At 36.4% G+C, this 20,932-nt stretch overlaps 2 long non-coding RNA genes across 4 annotated transcripts; one reads left to right on the top strand and one right to left on the bottom strand.

The window, feature by feature from the left end:
• Positions 1-3,429: 3,429 nt before the first annotated feature.
• On the top strand, positions 3,430-7,460 carry LOC127959222 (uncharacterized). Of its 3 annotated transcripts, none has more exons than XR_008154214.1 (7): positions 3,430-3,572; positions 4,942-5,175; positions 5,301-5,384; positions 6,226-6,322; positions 6,456-6,520; positions 6,614-6,826; positions 6,915-7,460. It is a non-coding gene; the product is annotated as an uncharacterized LOC127959222 (long non-coding RNA). The 3 variants fall into 3 exon arrangements; XR_008154216.1 differs by having other exon boundaries at positions 3,538-3,572; positions 5,079-5,175; positions 6,915-7,459; XR_008154215.1 differs by lacking the exons at positions 3,430-3,572; positions 4,942-5,175; positions 5,301-5,384 and adding an exon at positions 6,038-6,139 and having other exon boundaries at positions 6,915-7,455.
• A 2,194-nt stretch (positions 7,461-9,654) lies between these two features.
• On the bottom strand, positions 9,655-12,802 carry LOC127959257 (uncharacterized). The gene is made up of 4 exons (XR_008154228.1): positions 12,576-12,802; positions 11,180-11,429; positions 10,971-11,054; positions 9,655-10,323 (listed from the first exon to the last, which is right to left on the bottom strand). It is a non-coding gene; the product is annotated as an uncharacterized LOC127959257 (long non-coding RNA).
• Positions 12,803-20,932: the final 8,130 nt, after the last annotated feature.

Raw genomic sequence — 20,932 nt, 5'->3', positions numbered from 1 at the left:
AAGTTAGTTCATAAAGACAAGTATATGAATATATGAGTCAGTTGTCCAAATATTTGACCATGTTTGTTGTAATGGTGGTTTGTAATAATGTTCTATTTCAAATTATTCAGCTTTAGTTAACATTCTTTGGCTGTAGATTTATACAGCTGTGATGGGTATAAATTAATAAAGAAAAAATAATAAATATGCAGTGAGATGTTATGTACACTCTTTGGTTAATGAAAAATACATTGTTTTCTTCCTACAGTGGGTGGACATGACAGCAATAACAAAAGACACTAGCTAAAGCACTGGATAAATTATTTATATCTACCATGTCAATATACTGAGAATGTGGCACAGTTTTATTGTTTCATATCTAGTCTTTTAATATTTAGAAGACATCTGCAAGTAAATGATCTCTGAAATTAATAATAGTAAGCTAATAAAGCTGCAAAAGCTTTCAGGCAATTGCAAAACAAAGTTCTGATTGACATGAGAATGTAAATAATATATGAGTAAATAATGAGAGAATTTTTATTTTGCGATGAACTAGCCCTTTAACGTATGTGGTTTAAGGCTTTTCATATATTTTCAGTCGGAAAGTATATCAGGTCATTTTGAAGTCTTCATGCATTACTGAAGGCTTCTGCACTGCCAACTATAAATGTTAACCCACTTAACTTCCACAAATTGAATAAGCAGTGAAGTTTTCCTCCACACCTTCCCCTGTAATGTGCATTATCCCATGTATTGTCTGTATTACTGTACTCTGTGAGCGGATGGTTTCTAATTCTTCTCCTTCAGTGACTCAGCATCACAAGCATAATTGGAACTATTGCACAAGCAGTTGATCCTTTATTGCACAATCCGTAAATTAAAATGTTGCACTGGGGTGAATGAGCATCCGCTTAATGCTAATTATGGTCAAGTTATGCCCCGGCAACTCTCTAGTGCTTATCAGTCAGAATTCCAGGTGACCTCACTGAACCCTTCAATGGGGCCACTTGGATCAAGCAGTGAGTTTTACTTAGTGTTGCAGAATAGCACGGAGATTAAACTTATTGCATTTTGATTGCCTTTACTTGGTTTCCCAATTAGAAAACCATCGGTTCAGATGGTTTTGGCCAACAGATTTAGAAGCCCTGCAGTAAGTATTGGATTTTATAATCCAAAGTGTGAATCTTAAAATCTGCAATCTTCAAACAAGAAAAAAAGCTTTAAATTGATATTTAAATATAAATACATATTATAGCTTTAGTTTTAGTAATTTATTTTAAATTAGTTTTTTGTTTTTATCTTACTACAGCAATGCACGACTAATTCATGGTCACAAAGGTAAAATTGTGCATTCTTTCTAAACTAAAAACTATTATTAATATAATACATTATCTAGCTTAGCTCTGTTCAAGATGAGAATGTACAGAAAAGAATAACAATATACAATGCATTACTGGTCATTTTCATTTTTGAAAGAAGTTAATCCTTTTATTTAGCAAATATATATGAAATTGCTTAACAAATGTAATAGTAAAGACTAAAGTTGTTACAAAAGGTTTTCTATTTTGAATAAATGCTGTACTTTTTAAGTTTTTATTAATCAAAGAATCATGTTAAAATCCAATAAGTAATATTAAGCAGTATAACTCTTTCCAATATTGATAACAAATAAGTATATTAGACTGATATCTGAAGGATCATGTTACACTAAAGACTTATTGACTGATGAAAATTCGGCTTTGCCATAACTTATATATTTTTAAGTGTATTAAACAAAAAAACATTATTTTAAATTGTAACAATATTTTACATTATTACTGTTTTACTGTATTTTTTGTATTAAATAAATACAGCCTTGATGAGCATTAAAGATTATTTAAAAAACATAAAATCTAATTGATCACAAATTTTTGAATGGTAGTGTAACATGAATTTTAAAGTTACATTTCATTTTTTAAAGATATTTCACTCCCCTGACCTCCCAGCTGCTATGAAAGCAGTTGATTTGAGATGTCAACTCAAGTATAAAAATGACTCCATTAAGCCCAGGTTCAACCAGTTCTGATGTTGTAGTGCCAGCATGCAGTTAGAACAGACAAATGCCCACTGACACAGCAGTGAAATGGAAAACTGAAATTACTGTGAGCAGATCGATAGCCCTTTTCATGGCTTCCCCTCAACATAAACCAAAGGAAGTCCCTATCTAGCAGAAAGCACCTCTTGTTGTCTTAACTAGAGAGGAACTTTGATGATATATGCAGAGCAATGTGTGATCCAGCCTTAAAAAGGAAGGTACAGCAATTCTGCATCCATCTGCAGAGCTACAAAATCCATATGAGGCTGTTTTTTTGGAAGAGTCACCATTTTAACTGAATGTAGGTTAAATAATTGAATCATTGTCTCCATGGTGGGGGTGTTGGCGCAGTGGATAAGTCATATGCCTTTGGTGTGAGAGACCTGGGTTCAAATCCACTTTGAGACATCAATCTGTCCCTGAGCAAGACACTTAACCCCTAGCTGCTCCAGAGGTGTGTGACTGCTGAGATGTTTATAGCAATTGTAAGTTGCTTTGGATAAATGTGTCCAAATTTTTTTAGCTTAAGAGTTTATTCGCAGATAATCTTCAAGCTGTTGTGCCGGAGGCTTCTTCATATTTATCAAAAAACAAGAAATTTTAGATAGTCTCTGCATCTGGAGAGCATCGGCTTTGAGATGCATGTCATATGAGCCTCCTTCATATCTAATTGCATGCATTCAGCGCTCTCTGAAGGAGTCAGATGATGTGAAGCTGATGATGATTGGATGAAGCCTGCACGAGTATACATAAAAAGCTTAATGTGCTCTAAATACCTCATTAATTTTTAATTTAGAAAAAAATTATTTAATTTTAGGTTGCATCCAAATGCTTTTGCTGTTGGTTCTGTTTTCTGAGACTGTACTACATGTGAACTTTTAGTGTTGAAATTCATCAAAAAGCAATAAGCCATAGTATGAAAACAGGAAGAGTTGGTTATAAACCCACGGTCAATAGACCCTTCTCTAAAGACTTACAATTATATTGGGAGAAGCAGGCTCATGATTATTGTGCATAATAAAATTCAGTTAAATCAGGAGATCAAATTATGTATACTAAACAATAATCACATCAACATGCGCAGCATTTCATTGCCATAAAATGTAGTAATAGAACCCATAAATCTGAACTAATCATATTGGCAACTATGTTGTGTATTATTTATTTCCACATGTAATGGAATTGAGTAATTGTTTACATCTTTACCGGTCTCTAAGTTGAAGTATCCCATTTACATTTATATTGCCACTTATAGTAATACTGCTCGGTGGGGTCAACCCTGAGTTTATAATGCAACCCGTTCTCATGAGTCTGCGTATAAATAACACGACTTTACACTTTCTATTTGCGTGTAATGCATACGCCAAATGCCATTTTTGCGTGCATATGATACGCCAATCCTTCCCATTAATTTCGGTGGAGAGCAGATGCGTCCGAATAACACGCATCATCTTCAGCGGCAGTGACGTCACTAGCGAGGCTCGTTCAGTTCACCTGATGCGCGTACACCTTCAAACAGGTAAGCAAGGTTAAATATATTTTTTTATTCTTCTTTTTGTAATGATATCACGTGGTTAAGCGTATTGTTTTAATTATTTCAGTATTTCTGCATCACGTTAGACAGGGCCGTGTTTTTAAAGGGCAGTTTATGCTCCAATTATGGGTCAGTGGGCTGCTCAGCTAGCCTACCATTGTCATTAGCCTAAGCTAACCTGTACTGTTTATAGACCTGTTGCAGTTTTAAATAAATTTATGATGTGACATATGGGTCTTCAGCTTTTAGACATGACTAATACAAGCACAACAAAGCACCCAACCCAATATCGCGTGATAATCGTGATCGTGTAAAAAGTCCACACATTTAGCATATTTTTACAATACTAGCCTAACTTTTGCTTGACCACGTCATGTGTAGCCAATACACACACAGTAACTACAGCATATTTACCATGCTTCTCCTACTGTAACCGTAGTTTTACTCTGGACTTTGTAACGCACATAACCACGACATTTACTATGGGTTTACCATAGTAACCATAGTTTTACTCTGGTATTTGTATTTACTAACACACAATAACCACAACATTTACTATGGGTTTACCATAGTAACCATAGTTTTACTCTGGTATTTGTATTTACTAACACACATTAACCACAAATTTACTATGGGTTTACCATAGTAACCATAGTTTTACTCTGGTATTTGTAGTTACTAACACACATTAACCACAAATTTACTATGGGTTTACCATAGTAACCATAGTTTTACTCTGGTATTTGTATTTACTAACACACAATAACCACGACATTTACTATGGGTTTACCATAGTAACCATAGTTTTACTCTGGTATTTGTAGTTACTAACACACATTAACCACAAATTTACTATGGGTTTACCATAGTAACCATAGTTTTACTCTGGTATTTGTATTTACTAACACACAATAACCACGACATTTACTATGGGTTTACCATAGTAACCATAGTTTTACTCTGGTATTTGTATTTACTAACACACAATAACCACAACATTTACTATGGGTTTACCATAGTAACCATAGTTTTACTCTGGTATTTGTATTTACTAACACACAATAACCACAACATTTACTATGGGTTTACCATAGTAACCATAGTTTTACTCTGGTATTTGTAGTTACTAACACACATTAACCACAAATTTACTATGGGTTTACCATAGTAACCACAGTTTTACTCTGGTATTTGTATTTACTAACACACAATAACCACAACACTTACCAGGATTTTACCACAGTAACTGTTTTTACTCTACACTATTTGTAAAGCACAGTAACCACTAAGTTTGCCATGCCTTTAATATCTTTTTGTGATGTAATTGTAATTCAGTGTTTTTTCTGTCTTGCAGTTACGTCGGATTACATACTCCACAACAACCTGTAATCCAGCAGATCTTTAAAGAAGCCATCTCTTGTAAAATCTCTCTCTCTCTCTCTCTCTCTCTCTCTCTCTCTCTCTCTCTCTCTCTCTCTCTCGCTCTGCTAGAATTAACAGGGAACTTCAACTCCACGCTCCCAATGCTGATATTGAAGAAGCTGTCAAGGGGGCTGAACAAGTCCTTCAAAGGATCAACCCTTCACAGGTAATGTTGAAGACTCTTAGTTATAACTGATTTGCTTTAATGAACGCATCCTTATATTATGTGTTAATCAAATATTTTGGTCACAGATCATTTTAACACACTGTCTCAACATGTTTATATTTCAGGAAGGCCTGTCATGAGATTTGAATTTGACCATCTTGTGCATTTATGAAGAAGACCAAAAGCTGCGAAGGCAAACACTTCCAATGGTACGTCAGATACATTTTTCTCAGCATTTGATGTTTCTTAAATTTTGGTTCACTTAGCCCATCAGGAAGAACACTCAACAAAGAGCATGTTGTAGTAGTAATAATTCATCCAATAATCATATTATATTGCACAAGCTTACTTGTACAAAATTCTACAACTTTTACTCCTACTGCTGTTATTGGCCATTACCACAGCTCCCATCAGATTGTGCCCATTGTAAGAGTGTTCATATCATGAAGTTTAAATGAAGTCCATTGTATTCTTTATTAATCTTTACAAATTGGTGCCGCCTCTTCCTGTTTCAACAGTACATGATATCTGTCCACACCTCATAGTCTGCCTTTCTTTCTGTGGTGATGTTACTGAACACATCTGTCTTAGAAGCAAGAGAATGGAAATCCTAGTTTAACTTTTCAAGTGCTACACATCAGATCTTCAATGAATTTGGGCAATCAGATCACTTAAAGTTGTTCACACAAAGACCAATAACTATAATGAGAAGTATTTTAGCATCCACACCAACAGACAATACTGTTCTCTTAAATCTCTTAAATGTTCCCCTCATTCTGTTAAATGAGTCTCTGCCTTTTTCACTTCATCTTCATGCTGTAGTCCCTCACTCACACATTCTTTTATGCTCTGTTGTAAGGCAGAAACTGAGAGTTTGCATGATGGTATTTTCTCAGACGCTGAATCTGATCTGTACAGATGAACTCAGGAGCCTACTAGAGTTGCCAAGGAACTTGTGCTTGAAGTATATAATGATATCTGCTTTATTTATATTTTTAAACAACAATAATGATTAAACATGGGGTCAATAAATATTTTCTTGTTTTACAGCTGAAGACCAGAAACGCAAAGAAAATCAGTCAAACCAGTCCTAAAGAAATGAGGAATGAACATGGACTTCTTGTGCCCCAAAAGAAAAGACAGAAAGGTGAAAAGTTTCACATTTCAATTTGTATGTCTGAATTCAATGCAGTTATGTGTGGTACAACATTGATGTTGATCTCTCAAAAGACTTTTCAAGTCCGCAGTTATAGTTTTTCACATATACATCTTTTTTATAGCTCCTAAAATGAGCAAATAAGCTGTGCATCATCTCTGTGATTTGGGAAGGAAATGACTGAATATGGTGAGTACTGACACCTGCAACTGTATTCACCAACACTATTACTCTAGAATGGTTATTGCTGACTTATTGTTTTGTTTGTTTGTTTGAATTAAGATGAAGCCAATTGATGAAGATATCAATTGAATGGCCACCGAGTGCATCACTGCTACCTGAACCCATCAGTTATCTTCTGTGAAGACTGCATTCACAAACCGCTCTACTGCGACAGCTCAGATGTTACGGCCTGTAAAAGTAAACATCACAGCTAAACAACGAGAGCTAGTTGTGGTGGGATTCTTTTGGCCAATATCCCCAACAAGAATCAATGTTAAGTCCAGTGCAACACTTATAAATAAAAATACTATATATTGTTTATTGATTTACCGTAACCTAAATACATGTTTTGGCCCTCCAGGACATCTAGACCAGGTGGAGTGTGAGGAGGACCGTCAGAGACTCCAGCCAGCCGAGCCATGGATTGCTCTCACTGTTACCATCAGGCAGACGTTATCACAGAACCTACACCAGCAGACAGTGAGACAAGTTCCTTTCATAGGCAATCAGACTGAACTGAACTCATACCAGTAAAACCATACACACCCCACCAACCTCATATGCCCTGCACTCTTATCAGTTATGCTGACTGGACTCAATATTATTATGCACCCTGACATTCTGTTTGCACTAATTCATACCGTGCTTTACTGCAGAGATGTATGTGTACTGTGATTATTATTGTTTTCAATTCATGCTCTTTGTATAGCATAATTTTTAACATATATTGTTATCTACCTGAATTGAGTCCCTTATATATGTGTGTTGCATATATATATATATATATATTCAGAATTTGTATTTCATATATATTCATGAATTAATTCATTTGTCATCCATACTGTCACGCTGCAGTCTGCACCCAAGACTTTCATCACCTGTATACTTGTGTTCATTGTATTTTGACAATAAAGATATTTGATTTAAATTAGTTACATGTCTTTTGTTCATCAGTTGTGCTGTAGGGTGCTGCATAACAACTGCAAAAAAAAAATGTATGACATGGAAGATTAGGATATGTCCAGGACATGGACAAGCAAGAAGAGGAAGAAAAGCAGGAGAGCTCTAAAAACTTGATGTGATTCTTTGGGGCTCAAGACATTTCACCATGCATGCATTTGCATGGTTTCATCTGATTAGAAAAACATGGTTTTAACATAACCCATTTTTAATATTGTTAAAAATTGTATATCATTTGTCTTAATACATTACTTTAGTTGTCTTTATGTTGTATCCTCCAGTAAAGTACTGCACATGGTGTTGGATAATAAAGTAGGGTGAATATTCTATATTAAGAATGGTGTTTGGTAAATACACCATTTAATTTTGTAAACAATAGTTAAATGTGTTTTAATTAAGAAATGAACATTTGGTTACATTAATGACATTCAGTTAGATGAAGGGCAGGCTGAAAGCTGCATTAGAAGATACTGCATGGACTATAATGCTGCAGGAATTTCATGTACAACTGAAGGTGATGGACAAGGGAAAGATCAACATGAATCCAGTACTGTATAATAAGCAAGATGAGCATGCACATTACTGATGTTTAGTACCCGAGGAGGACAAATATGAGGAGTATTTTACACAGAGACACAAATTAGCTCTTAATATTATGATTCTTTGCATTGCATTAATTGTATGGCTTTGCACTATAAACTACACACTCTCTGTACCTTGTCTTAATGAATGACACATTGACACTGTGAAAGTACAATGAAGTGTCACAGTATGTATTGGTTGTTTAAATTGGTGTCTTTGTTTACTTTCAATACTGTATCCTTGCACCTGATATAATTCAATATTTGGAGCCTATTCCAAATAGGCACTGATGTATATTTTTATGGTTCTATTCTTATTCTAAGATAAACATGACTTACAACTTACATATTGGCAATTTGTTGAAAAGAAAAACTTAAAAATTATGACTCAGCACAGTCTGTTGTCCATGATGAGAAAAGGTATGTGTATGTTTTACTGCCCTTCCATCTTCAAGGGCCCAGTAGAGTCCCCTAGAAGAGCAAAAAAATGTAAATTTCAAATGGCTGTAAATCAAAGTCTGATTATAGTGTCAAAGAAAAAATTGGCAGGACAACTACTTATGCTATGCTAATTAAATAATGTTGGACAGAGTTTTCAATCATATATGGAAAGGTGGTATAAAGGTGTTTAAAAAAGTGCACTTAGTAAAATATCGAATTTCAGCCTGCCTCTTAAATATGTCATTAATGTTTGCACAATGAACATGTTTAGATTACCCTTTGTTAAACAAGATTGCATTTTCCCATTTTTTTAATTATTAAACATTTTAAACTACATTACCCATAAGTCTCTGCCATTCTATCGTTTGAACGCGAGTAATATTAGCGCTGGTATTTGGAGTTTATTGGAGTTGTGCTTAGGGTTAGGGTTACGATTTCGGTAAAGAGGTAATTTCTCACGACATAGCAACACTGCATTGTTAACTGAAGGTGTTACTGACGTAATAATTACAGTCAAACGGACTTTGCAACATTAAGCGGTTTATAATTTGGGTTAAAAGATAGTCCAATCACAGCGAGTTCTGCGAGAGCCAAGGGAACGTCAAAGCCAATGGCAACCCAGTTGAGCAGAGGCGTCACACTAACTTGTACATATATGGTCATTTATGCCGGGAGCTTCCGGGTTCCTGTAGTGAATGGACAGAAGCTGCAGTTACCCTTATGCAGCAAGAAATACGTTGATTAAAGGTGTTTTTTTGTTTTGTGTTTTAACGAGGGTATAATGATTCCCATTGTATTGAATAGGCTACATTGTTTACACTAATATTAGTGTACAGTACTTAAACTCAAAAGTTTGCATATACTGTGTGAAAAATAAATGTCAAAATGTTTAATTTGCTTAAAAAAACACCTCTGAAGATTATTTAAACACAATATTTTTCTACTACTCAATTTTCCTTCTGTAATATTTACAATGTATTTATAGTGTATTAAAGGTAAACAATTTATCACATCTATGTTTCATGGAAATGGACCCTAAAAACTTGCCATTCTTAGATCCACCAGTTGAACTATAGGAATAGAAAACAAACAAACAAACATCATGACATCAATCACTCATTGTCTAGTCATTTTACAGTGTTTATTGATATGTCAAACTTTTCGCAGATAAACATAGTGCCCAGAACAGTCTCTCTCCAGTTTATTCCACTATGAAAAAAAAAGAAAAGTTGATAAAAAAAAAAAAAATGCATAGAGGTAACTAAGTGAAAACAAACAAACAAAATTGCAACAGAAACTCCCTTCAAAAAACATAAGTTTAATATTCAAAAATAAAAAGGGAATTTGTTTACAGAAATCCTGACAAAAGATGCCAAAGAATAATCAAGGCTACAGTTGAAAATATATTGTTTTCTTCCCTTTATCAACCAAATAGGCAAAAATGATTAAGAACAATGCTCCAATATTTTACAATTATCACCTTTAAAAACATATATCCTGTAATCATTGTTTGCTTCTATTGTGAATAAATGCAAAACAAATAAATGGTTAATAATAATAATAATTATTATGAGTATATATATATATATATACAGGAGTGCTTATAGTAGAGATTGGAGTGATGAATGTAGAGGAAAAATGAATACAAGCAGAAATGCTAAGACTGGAGGTTGGCAGTAAAGGACTGAGAGCAGATGTGTCACACAAGAGAGGAAGATCTGGAAGCTTTTGAATGGGCTGATATTGTGAAGAGTTGATGAAGAATGATTAAGTAATCTGTGAGAAATCCTGCAAGAAGAAACAAAGATAATTTATCACATTATGAACAACAAAAACACTGACAACAACAAATGGCAGAATACAACATACTGTAACTGCAGTGTGCATAGCAGTAATTGTACAGTATTGTCTGTTGGTGTGGATGCTAAAATACTTCTCATTATAGTTATTGGTCTTTGTGTGAACAACTTTAAGTGATCTGATTGCCCAAATTCATTGAAGATCTGATGTGTAGCACTTGAAAAGTTAAACTAGGATTTCCATTCTCTTGCTTCTAAGACAGATGTGTTCAGTAACATCACCACAGAAAGAAAGGCAGACTATGAGGTGTGGACAGATATCATGTACTGTTGAAACAGGAAGAGGCGGCACCAATTTGTAAAGATTAATAAAGAATACAATGGACTTCATTTAAACTTCATGATATGAACACTCTTACAATGGGCACAATCTGATGGGAGCTGTGGTAATGGCCAATAACAGCAGTAGGAGTAAAAGTTGTAGAATTTTGTACAAGTAAGCTTGTGCAATATAATATGATTATTGGATGAATTATTATTACTACAACATGCTCTTTGTTGAGTGTTCTTCCTGATGGGCTAAGTGAACCAAAATTTAAGAAACATCAAATGCTGAGAAAAATGTATCTGACGTACCATTGGAAGTGTTTGCCTTCGCAGCTTTTGGTCTTCTTCATAAATGCACAAGATGGTCAAATTCAAATCTCATGACAGGCCTTCCTGAAATATAAACATGTTGAGACAGTGTGTTAAAATGATCTGTGACCAAAATATTTGATTAACACATAATATAAGGATGCGTTCATTAAAGCAAATCAGTTATAACTAAGAGTCTTCAACATTACCTGTGAAGGGTTGATCCTTTGAAGGACTTGTTCAGCCCCCTTGACAGCTTCTTCAATATCAGCATTGGGAGCGTGGAGTTGAAGTTCCCTGTTAATTCTAGCAGAGCGAGAGAGAGAGAGAGAGAGAGAGAGAGAGAGAGAGAGAGAGAGAGAGAGAGAGAGAGAGAGAGAGAGAGAGATTTTACAAGAGATGGCTTCTTTAAAGATCTGCTGGATTACAGGTTGTTGTGGAGTATGTAATCCGACGTAACTGCAAGACAGAAAAAAACACTGAATTACAATTACATCACAAAAAGATATTAAAGGCATGGCAAACTTAGTGGTTACTGTGCTTTACAAATAGTGTAGAGTAAAAACAGTTACTGTGGTAAAATCCTGGTAAGTGTTGTGGTTATTGTGTGTTAGTAAATACAAATACCAGAGTAAAACTATGGTTACTATGGTAAACCCATAGTAAATTTGTGGTTAATGTGTGTTAGTAACTACAAATACCAGAGTAAAACTATGGTTACTATGGTAAACCCATAGTAAATGTTGTGGTTATTGTGTGTTAGTAAATACAAATACCAGAGTAAAACTATGGTTACTATGGTAAACCCATAGTAAATTTGTGGTTAATGTGTGTTAGTAACTACAAATACCAGAGTAAAACTATGGTTACTATGGTAAACCCATAGTAAGTGTCGTGGTTATTGTGTGTTAGTAAATACAAATACCAGAGTAAAACTATGGTTACTATGGTAAACCCATAGTAAATGTTGTGGTTATTGTGTGTTAGTAAATACAAATACCAGAGTAAAACTATGGTTACTATGGTAAACCCATAGTAAATGTCGTGGTTATGTGTGTTAGTAAATACAAATACCAGAGTAAAACTATGGTTACTATGGTAAACCCATAGTAAATGTCGTGGTTATGTGCGTTACAAAGTCCAGAGTAAAACTACGGTTACAGTAGGAGAAGCATGGTAAATATGCTGTAGTTACTGTGTGTGTATTGGCTACACATGACGTGGTCAAGCAAAAGTTAGGCTAGTATTGTAAAAATATGCTAAATGTGTGGACTTTTTACACGATCACGATTATCACGCGATATTGGGTTGGGTGCTTTGTTGTGCTTGTATTAGTCATGTCTAAAAGCTGAAGACCCATATGTCACATCATAAATTTATTTAAAACTGCAACAGGTCTATAAACAGTACAGGTTAGCTTAGGCTAATGACAATGGTAGGCTAGCTGAGCAGCCCACTGACCCATAATTGGAGCATAAACTGCCCTTTAAAAACACGGCCCTGTCTAACGTGATGCAGAAATACTGAAATAATTAAAACAATACGCTTAACCACGTGATATCATTACAAAAAGAAGAATAAAAAAATATATTTAACCTTGCTTACCTGTTTGAAGGTGTACGCGCATCAGGTGAACTGAACGAGCCTCGCTGGTGACGTCACTGCCGCTGAAGATGATGCGTGTTATTTGGACGCATCTGCTCTCCACCGAAATTAATGGGAAGGATTGGCGTATCATATGCACGCAAAAATGGCATTTGGCGTATGCATTACACGCAAATAGAAAGTGTAAAGTCGTGTTATTTATACGCAGACTGATGAGAACGGGTTGTATAATGTGTCGTGGTGACTGCTTCACTGGCTTTTTAAGCCAATATGCCTCTCAGCCCTCATCCATTCACCTCGGTTAAAGCTCATGGCCTTTGGATTAAGCTCATGGCTTAAGGTAAAATCAGTTACCTTCGAACAGATTGACATACTGTACATATCTGAACTTACAGCATGTGTGATTAAAGGGATAGTTCACCCAAAGATGAAAATTCTGTCATTAATTCCTCACCCTCATGTCATTTCAAACCCATAAGACCTTCGTTCATTTTAGGAACACAAATTAAGATATTTTTGATAAATTCAGAAAATCTTCTGACAGCAATACAATTACAACATTTAAGGCCCAGAAAGGTAGTAAGGACATTGTTCAAATAGTCCATGTGACAGCTGACGCTATGATAATACTTTTTGTATGCAAAAAAAAAAAAAAAAACTTTATTAAACAATTTCTTTGTATGTTTTTGGGTATGCTCATGAATGCATATCAAAGACTGATAGGGGAAATAATTGTTGTATGAAGTCATTATTTTTGCTTTCTTTGCACACAAAAAGTATTCTCGTAGCTTCATAAAATTAAGGTTGAACTATTTTATGGATGTCCTTAATACTTTTCTGGACCTTGAACACGGTAGTTGAGATGATCTATCCCTTTAAGGAAGTAGAATAGTGCAAAGAAATTATTTGTTCAGCCATAAGGATTTTTACATGCTAAATTGTTTCCTGTGAATGAGTGAACAGGATAATTGTTTTCATAATTTTAAAGCAAAACTCTTGGCTACAAGGTCCAGTTCTCAAAAGTCTTATGAACAAATTTTCTGTATGTGTTTTATGGCTTTATTCAGGTAATTTAAAATGTTAAGTTTTTAACTAACCACACATAAACATTTCTTTCTCAAAAACACAATTATGTACATGTAATTGGGGTAATATGATAATATTTTCTTGACCTGGTAAAGACTCTGCATTTTGGACTAGCTGTAGCTTGTTTATTGAGGATGCAGGACAACCATCTAGCAGTGCACTAAAACAGTCCAGTCTAGAGGTCATTAATGCATGACATAACTTTTCTGCATCAGAAACAGGTAACATGTTTTGTAGCTTGGGAATGGAATAATCTAACACACAGATTTTTGATTTAACAGTACATCCGTCTAGTTGCAAATTGTAATCCAAGAGATTCTGTGTACTGTTTTTTGTTCTAATAAGTAATATCCCTGTCTTATACGAATTTAATAGGAGAAAATAATTAGTCATCCAATCTATTACATTTTTAACAGACTCTGTTAGCTCTGATAATTTATATGTTTCATCTACGGTGGCGGTTGCAGCGGGATTGAATGTTTGGAGATGAGCGGTCAGTAAGTAGGTCAAGTGCAAAATGAAATTCACCTGCTTTCTAATTACAGTGACTGGCATGGGGAGACCCGTGAAAGGGCCACTGAGAGGCAGAAGTGGCAGAGAGAGTGTGGCTAAGGTCTCGTGGCTGTATTTACCTGTTGCGTTGCTGGTGGGACTTCGTTAGAAAGCAACGTGCCCAGAGTTTATCTTAGTTTGTTGCGTGTGATCACACTGATACTGTTTATTTTATTTTGCTAAATAAATTGTCATGAGCCTCCGACTATGACTTCTTTCTTCTCCACTTATACAAACTTTATCACAGAGCCCAAGAAAGAGCCCACAGAGCAAGCAGAATAATGTGCCGCGCATATGCATAAATAAGTTGGGAAAGCCATTTGTGAAAGCTAATAAATTGAAATGCTCGGGCAAACCACTATAGAGTTGATATCACGATAGAGTTAGAACCGGAGAATGCAGTTTACAGATCATCTGCAGAGAGAAACTGACACTCAGAATACACATGTATGCTGGACTTATGGTACTTTTCCACTACGCAGTACCAGCTCGACTCACTTCGACTTGCCTTTGTTTGGTTTTCCACTGTGTTAAAAGGTGTACCTGTACCTGGTACTATTTTTTGTATCACCTCCAAAGAGGTTATGAGCGAGCTGAGGTGAGCTGAGGCGATACTAAAACGTAACGTGAAAACACGGCAAACTGCTGATTGGTCAGAGAGAATCGTCACTATTCACTTTGTCATCATAGCACACGCCAGATGGAGTAAACTCTCCTGTTTTTTCAGCAGTGTTTCGTTTTGCTGTCCTCTGCCTCTCCTGAAACAATGTTTGTCTTCTTGCTGTGAGAATCCGAGCCAAGACGAGGCAAGTTGAGTTGAGTTGAGTTGAGCTGGTACTGGTAATTGAAAAGCGCCATTTGAGGCATCATAGAAGATTCTATGAAATAGTGAAGCTATTTCACCCAAACTTGAGTGTATAATCTTCATTGCATCTATTTTATGTTTTATTTCTCTTAGTATTCTTTTTGTATTTTTTCATGTTCAGTGTCAATTATACATTTTAATTTATTCATCTAATAACTGGTGTCAGAGCACATATCACATATGAATGAAATCAACTTATGTGCATTGCAGGAGAAGAAACTACAAACACACTAGAAACACTGAACACCAAAATCATGACATATAACTGGATATCAAGTTACCTTTCCATGTGTGACCTGAATCTTAAATGTTATTGGTTGATTGATGGTTTAGTAAAAAAGATTATTTGTTTATTTTTTATTGTATTTTATTTTAATTTTTTGTTTGTTTGTTTGTTTTGTTGCTTTTTTAGAAACTATTTATGAAAACCAAACCATGAGAACCATTTTATTTTTCATGTCTAGGTGTACTTTTGTGTAACAGAAATGAGTCGAACCAGACAAATTAAAGAGTCTATCAAAGCTGTGTGCATTGAAACACGAGCTGAATTCCTCAGGAAGTCATAAATCAGTTCTAGTGCCACAAGAACCAAGCAAGATGACCAACCAACTTGTTCACACAACAGCTTTCAACATTAACACCACTAGAACAATTATTTTCAATTTCAATTCGAAGAAGAGAAATTTGGTGTCAAATTTGTTGTTCGTAATTGAAATGCAACGCTGGACATCACATGGAAACCCATGAGTTAAACACTTCCATTGACTTCCCCCACCTAGCAGAACCAGACTGAAATTCCTAAGGGGGAAGGGATTTTGTCTCCACAGAAGTATTTGTCAAGAGAATGGCAAAGAAACTGCTTTTTGTACATGTATATGGACCAGAATGAACGCAAAAAGACTTATAAATGAATCGGTCCATCGCTTCACTCCATATTCATTTATGTGTAACCCACACATTTGACTATCATGTTATAATCACTTATTGTGTATGTTTTTTTTAATAACTATGGGACAGCTGAAGGATACATAGTCATGTCTGGTATGTGTGTGATTGAATCTACTTGCTTGAAATAGCCCTGACAATCATTTATTTGCAACACGTATCATATTCGTGTTAAAGGAATCTTGTCCAAAATTATACCCTGCAAGAGCAGGAAAATTCGGACCACATGCTTGGTAAGATAAACAAATGATTTATGATACCCCCGAGCCAAGACAATATCTGATTGGTCAAGACAACATTTGAGGTGTGGCCAACAGGCCAGTTAAATACTTTGGACACCATGAAATCTTGCTTTTAGTCGGCTTTTAGTCTCTAGCTATGCTGCTGCTATCAGTCATGCCAGTTTCTAGTCTCTAGCTATGCTTCTGCTAGCTTGCAGCTTCTAGCCATGCTGTTTAATCATCACTGTTCTTTGAGCGCGGTTCCAGCGTGCTTCGGCCTGCAAGCCTGCTGCTACTTAGCCACGATGAGAAGGAACACAACCTTGTCTCGTCAAACTTTATTTCTTTTCTTTTCCGTTTGAGAGTTTTGTGTTCTGAGTTAAGTTTTATAACATCGACCTCGTCCGCGCGTTTCAACTCCAACCAGCCACACAACTCCAGCTTCAGCCAACGCCCAAGTACGGGCCTTCCCAAGACGTCACTTCAGCGACTGAACTTCCAGCCAATCAACAACCTCGGGATAGCCCTTTCACCGGGACTCTTTCACAGGAGACGCAAGTAACTTTACCTCCAGACTGTGACCTTTGCTAGTGTATCTAATATAATTTTAACCTCACTGAGGAACTCAATGCGAGGGCTAATTACGTGATTGATGGTTGTTCATGTCTTTGCAATTTAACGTATTGCTGTAAACTTGGGATTCCATATTTCCATTCTCTTAAACTCATCTTTCCCTAACTTTATATCTTCCTGCAACTTGTGTGAATGTGTGAGTGCGTGTGTTTATGTGTTAGATTAGTTTATATGTCTTAGATTTATCTAATAAAGTCTTATTCATATTATAAAGAGAAGTATCATGTGTTTTGTGCTTACAAGTTAATGTCTTAAACTGCCGATCTTGTTACTGTGCTAATTGATAGTGTTTCACTATAGTTTGGATATTAGTATCCAGCGCAGATTTGATGTTAAACGGCTCGTTCACTGAATCGCAGGGCATCTCAGTGACCAAACGTGAAACAGTGATTCTGTTAAAATTCCCTTTAAAATCTTAAATGATTCCCTTTGAGCTAAGTTGACCTGTTTCCGTTACATATGTTTGGCTTGTCACAAACTACTTTTTAAAATTTTTATGGGTGTTTTTGTGCCACTGATTTATATAATTTCCAAATTTAGTTGGCGCTAAAACGATACAGGCAGTATTTGCAAATAAATAAGAGGGCACAGTTAATTCTTCTGGAACTCCACCTTTGATGTCAATGTCATTTTTCTTTAAGCGGTTAAATTTATTTGTGTGGATGTGTGAAACTTGCCTTAATGCAAAGCTGTAATGATTTGTAACTCTTGAAGCATCAAATAGGACATACTATATTGATTATAACCCTTACTCCAGAAACCTGTGGTTTTCAGCTTGATCATAATTTCTGAATTTCAACTCAAGTATGCCTTCAGAATCAAGATGTTCTGTGGAAAACAGCCATAACAATGTGTTGCATGCACATTCACAACTGTGGGTAGATATTTTCTTAAAACTCCTGCTGAACCTTTCCAGGTCTCATGAGTTGCATAAATAGTGTGTCTGCTATTGTGACTGTAGTGCTTTCCAATTTCAGAAAAGAGCTTTTTTATTTGAGTTCAGTTTGAATAGGTGGGTAGTTTAGAATGCCTTCAAAAATATCTTATATAATTTGAAGGCAAAAAATTACTGTAGTGTACAGTTAAAACGGAACTGGAACCATTTTCAAGTAGAACTAACAAAATAACATTGAAATGTTAAGTAAATAAGTTTAATTTACATTTTAAGTGGCTTCTTTACTTTTTCATCACACTACCTAACAACTCACTATCTGCGTGCACACACACACACACACAAGGGCAATAAGCACAAATGCCATAAAACATGCATGCAAAACCTGGCATGTCAGCAAGAATTGAAAGCAGGAGTAAAATATATACATTTGCACAGGTGTCGCTAGTGGTGTAAAAAGATATTCACTCAACCCAAAATATTTAATTTCAAAGTGCAGCAAGGATTTACATGTATTATAATATCTGACAACACTGAGCTTAAAATAGCACAGGACAGGACACAAACAAACAAATGTGGCCTTCATAGGAAATTGTTTTATAGTTTAATTTAAAAAAATAATGCTTTACTTTATAGTTATTTTTTAACACAGATTTTTTCTTACATTTTCCCTTGAATATTCTACAAGAATAAACACCAGAGACATGAGAAGAATTCTGAAGAGTCTAAAAACTGAAGCAAAGAGGAGAGCCCTAAATCTGTTTTGTATGGAATCATTTTTACATAAGTTAAAAAAAATTATTGTGAAGAAGTGGTAATTGTAATCTTACAATGTGACTTTTTATCTCACAATGTGATTGTTTGTATTAATATATTTTCTTATCACAATTAAGAGTTTTATTACTGTGAGAACAAGCATGACTTCAGTTAATGGTGAGCCAAATAAGCACTCCAGGGTTCTTTCTTCCACTGTTAATTCATTACTGTCACTTGATGTTTTCCATAGCTTTTTATTAATTATATTCATATAGATGGATTACATGCCATATTGTCTTCATTTCAGATTTTGTTAAACTTGACTTGACAGATAGTCGTAAACTTTGATTTTAAAATATATCAATGAATGTACAAAATTTGTGGTTATTGCCCTCATAGGAAAACCCCTTTGGCCTCTCATAATACATTTAGGATAACACCTGCAATTACTTTGCTGGCAAAGCTCTGGTATGTTTTATTGTGGCAGAAGTAAAGCAATGAACCGTTCAGCTTAGCCAAGAATAGGCTAGTGTGGTCATGCGGAACAGCATATTCAGAGACTGATGGGGATTTTAAAGAGTTGCCTGGGGAACAGATAGGGTCACACCCCCATTTCCTTTAAGTGAGGTGGATATGCATGTTGATATGTTGATATATAGATATGCTGTCTATAATGTCACCTCTTCATCTAAGTGCCATTCGACATAAATGAAAAGTAGAAAATACAAAGTATGAACACGATTAATGTCTCAACCAGTTAAAGTTTAACAATATTACTGAATCACTTGCAGTCTAATTAAAACCGCTACTGTTTTATAACTTTAAAAAGTTCATAATAATAATCAGAAAGTTATGCTGAATCATTTTAAAGACTGGCTTTCTTTTATGCTGACATGTTTGCATATGTGAATCAATCATCAATATACTTTATATTTCTGCCACAGATGAGAGAATATTTCAATAGCATCACATTCATAACATATAGTCATCTTTTGAAAACTTTAGCCAGCAATAGTTCCTCCAACCACTAGGGGTCAAACTCCTACCTTTACCAGCAGTATTGCTCCCAGTCACAAGGGGGTGCATGAGGTCTGTTGCTTGCAATCTTCCTCACAGTTGTCAGGGGGCAACCAATGGCAAGAACTCTCAGTCATACTTAGCAATCATTGTTGATACTCACCTGTGTAGAGCCCTATTTAAGTTTGCCTTTAGCCATTGCTCCTCTTCAGGAACTCGAGCTGTGTCGAACCGCTAGGGGGAATGCGTCTATAGTGAACGGCTCTGAATATCGTGTGTAATCAGTCCAATGGAAGAGTGTGACGTCACGAGCGGGGTGACGTAAGCGACCAGGAAGCTATAAAAGCACAAAACAAAACTGTGTGTTCCTCCCTATCCGCGATATATTACGAGCCGAGATACACAGTCTGTGCATAGTCTGCCTGAGTTTGAAGCATGTTGAGTCGGCTCTCGAGGGAATTGTGCGTCGGCATTGTGAGAGAATGTCGATGTGGCTGCTTCGTTCCCGGAGGGCTCTCTTTGAGGAGGGAGCCTTCTTTAGTGTTCCCCACAGTGCTGGCCCCGCTTCTGCTGAGGTAGAACAGCAGCTGCACTCGTGGGGTTCGCAAGTGGATTTGGCGGAGGGAATGGAGATGGACGAGTCCCTATCTCCTTCCACTTCCGCCAGATCCGGCGCCCAATCTCTGGAGTTGGAAGCATGCTCTGCGGTTCCTTCTACCCAGGGAGAGGGATCGACACTCCGCCTCTCTTCCTCCGAGGTAGTCGATATGGAGTCTGTCGACAGGGATTCGCCACCCCATTCGCTACAATATGAGGAGCTCTTAGAGGTGGTTACTCGCGCGGTGGCTAAATTCCTTCCTGCGGGTGAGTCAACCACCTCCGAGCTGGGGCCTTCAATTCTTTCCCGATCTGCACGAAGAAATAGCCAGATCGTTGAAACGCCCGTTTTCAGCCCGTCTCTACATCCCCTCATCCGATTATTATGGCAATGTGGTGGGGTTGGGAGAGCACAGCTATGGACCGATACCTCGGGAGGAACAGATATCTCGCGAGCTATCTGTACCATGGAGCCACATCATTTCTGAAGGCCTGGGGGTTGCCGTCCAAGCCACTCAGAACAACCTCGGCTTTGGTGGGCAAAGGTTATGTGGAGGCAGGGCAGGCTGGTGCGTGTCTGCACACTATGGCGGTGTTACTGGCGTACCAAGCTGACCTGCTTAAAGAGCTAGACATGGGAGAGGAGATCAGTCCTATGATACCTTTGAGTTAAGATGGACTGCTGATGTCTCCCTCCGCGCCACCAAGGGTAGGGACAGTCCAAGGCAGTCCGCGGAGAGACATTTATGGCTGACCCTATCCGAAATGAAAGAGCAGGACAGTGGGACTGAAA

The sequence above is a fragment of the Carassius gibelio genome, chromosome B6 (assembly GCF_023724105.1).
Source record: "Carassius gibelio isolate Cgi1373 ecotype wild population from Czech Republic chromosome B6, carGib1.2-hapl.c, whole genome shotgun sequence".
In the NCBI taxonomy this organism is placed as follows: Eukaryota; Metazoa; Chordata; class Actinopteri; order Cypriniformes; family Cyprinidae; genus Carassius; species Carassius gibelio.
This window is presented reverse-complemented; position numbering and strand designations above follow the sequence as displayed.